The sequence below is a fragment of the Hibiscus syriacus genome, unplaced genomic scaffold (assembly GCF_006381635.1).
Source record: "Hibiscus syriacus cultivar Baekdansim isolate YM2019G1 unplaced genomic scaffold, ASM638163v2 tig00110482_pilon, whole genome shotgun sequence".
NCBI lineage: Eukaryota > Viridiplantae > Streptophyta > Magnoliopsida > Malvales > Malvaceae > Hibiscus > Hibiscus syriacus.
In genome coordinates, this window is record NW_024062758.1 from 3,263,693 (window position 1) to 3,265,901 (window position 2,209).

General features: G+C 36.4%; 1 non-coding gene across 1 annotated transcript; it reads left to right on the top strand.

Moving 5' to 3' along the window:
* The first annotated feature begins 1,895 nt into the window (after positions 1-1,895).
* Positions 1,896-2,003, top strand: LOC120129065. The gene has a single exon (XR_005516694.1). It is a non-coding gene; the product is annotated as a small nucleolar RNA R71 (small nucleolar RNA).
* Positions 2,004-2,209: the final 206 nt, after the last annotated feature.

Sequence of the window (2,209 nt, forward strand, 5' to 3'; positions counted from 1 at the left end):
CATTTTATGCATCGATGCACATACCATGCTTCGATGCACATACCATGCATCGATGCACTCAGTGCATTTGATGCATCAATGCACAAACCATGCATCGATGCACTCTGGCTTTTTTGAAACATCGAATGCATTTTATGCATCGATGCACTCTTAGTGCACCGATGCACTAAGGGTCCAACGGTAAAAAATTTGAATTTTAAACTTGATGCACCGATGCACCATGGGTATGCATCGATGCACTGATGCTCCCAACTGAATTTATTAATTGTTTTCACACTTAAACGACTCTATTGACTCCACTAATCATCCCCAACGTTCAGAATCATTTTAAGGAGTATTTAAACAAGTTTAGAAGCCTTTGATCAACAACAATCAAGAAGAAATTATAGAGAAACAAGAGAGAAAGCATCAAACACCAAGTTTGTGCAATTCAAGCCAAATTTCCTTTCAATATTCATTTTGCTTTCAAGAACACTATATGTGCTCATTTGTAATCATGTTTAAGTGTTCTTATCTTGTTCTAAAATTGTGCAAACATATTGCCTTGTGAGGTTTTTCCTTGTAAGTTTGCAAATTTGTGTATTTCTCTTTGAAAAAGAGTGTGCTCAAGAATTGGGGTATAATTCTTGAGGGATTTGTAAGCTTACTCTTTGTCCTCAAAAGAAAGAACAAATTAGAGAATTTGTTGGAAAATCCTTAGTGTGGATAGCTAAGGTAGTGGACGTAGACTTTGGTTGAGAAAGTCGAACCACTCTAAATCGTTGTGCAATTACTTTCAATTTTCTGCAAAAGCTTCCACCAAATTTTTAATTGCCAATTCACCTCCTCTTGGTCGATTCCATCAATCGATTAACTCAACACAGTGGCATTAGTTTTGTCGGCATTGTTGGTGGCAATGTCCAAAATTACTTCTATGTCATGTAACCTTTGTTGTAGCATCCACACCAAATACCTTAATCTCTACTTTCAACTCCTTGTTTTTTGATTGTTGTCTAGGCTTTTCGCCTTTTTCTTGTTTTCAACATTTGATTTTCCAAGGTGGAGTCCACTACGTGTTGTGATGGATTTGCAATGCATATTCTAAGGAGTTTTCCCATGAGTTTTGGAACTTCAGTATCACTCAAAAATGTTTCTTGTGTTCTGTTGTTGAGTTCATTGAGTAGCTGTCAAACTTGATTCTCCAATGCTTTCAGCGATACTACTTGGCTTTGGATCACAACTTCATTTATTGAGATGTACTTCTTCAGAAGATACTCAAGCGATGTTGATAATGAAGCATGGTTATGAGAATGTCCTTGATAACCTTACTGTTTGTTGTGTTGATGCTGCGATATTGCCTAATGATGTGTCTGATTATGTTACAACACCGACTGTTGGTGTGTATATTATTGTTGTTGATAGTATTGTGTATTCCCAAAATGGGATTGCAATGCTAATTTGGGTTAAGATGATGCTGGAAATTTAGGTTGTAGGTGTTCTCATATGTGTTGACATTGTTATTCTTGTTATAATTTCTCACAAATTACACAGACTCGGGGTTTTGTAGACTTTTTTCAAAATTATGGTTATCACCACAGTAAACACAATTAACAAAAGATGTTTTTACCTCATGCACACCTCTTATTTTTTGCATGCTCTTCATCATTTTAGTCAATGTTGTCACCTGTGTGGCCAATTTGTTCAGAGAACCGTTATCCACTACTACAACAACATATCTACCTGACATAGTCCTTGTGTTAGGTTATTGATAGTCATTGTTGGAAATCCTCTCCAAGATATCATAAGCTTCATTGTAGGACTTGTCCAACAATGCTCCATTGGAAGAAGCATCTACAACCATTCTTGTTTGCATGTTAAGTCCATTGTAGAATATCTCCATTTGCGTTTAATGTTGAAAACCATGCATCAGACATTTTTCGCAACAAATCCTTAAATTGCTCCTATGCTTCATAAAAGTTCTCATCCTCCAATTGCTTGAAAGATGTGATGTTGTTTCTCAATCTAGCATTCATGTTGGGAGGATTAAATCGCAATCAGAACTTTTGGGCAAGTTCATTCCATGATGTTATATCACCAGGTGGAAGCGAATTGAGCCACATGATCTCTCTTTGTTAGGAAGTCTGTTGAGAGTGTTGTGTATATGTTACTGTATGTGGATGATATAATAATTACTGGAGATAGGTCTGATGAGGTTTAGTTAGTCATTGAC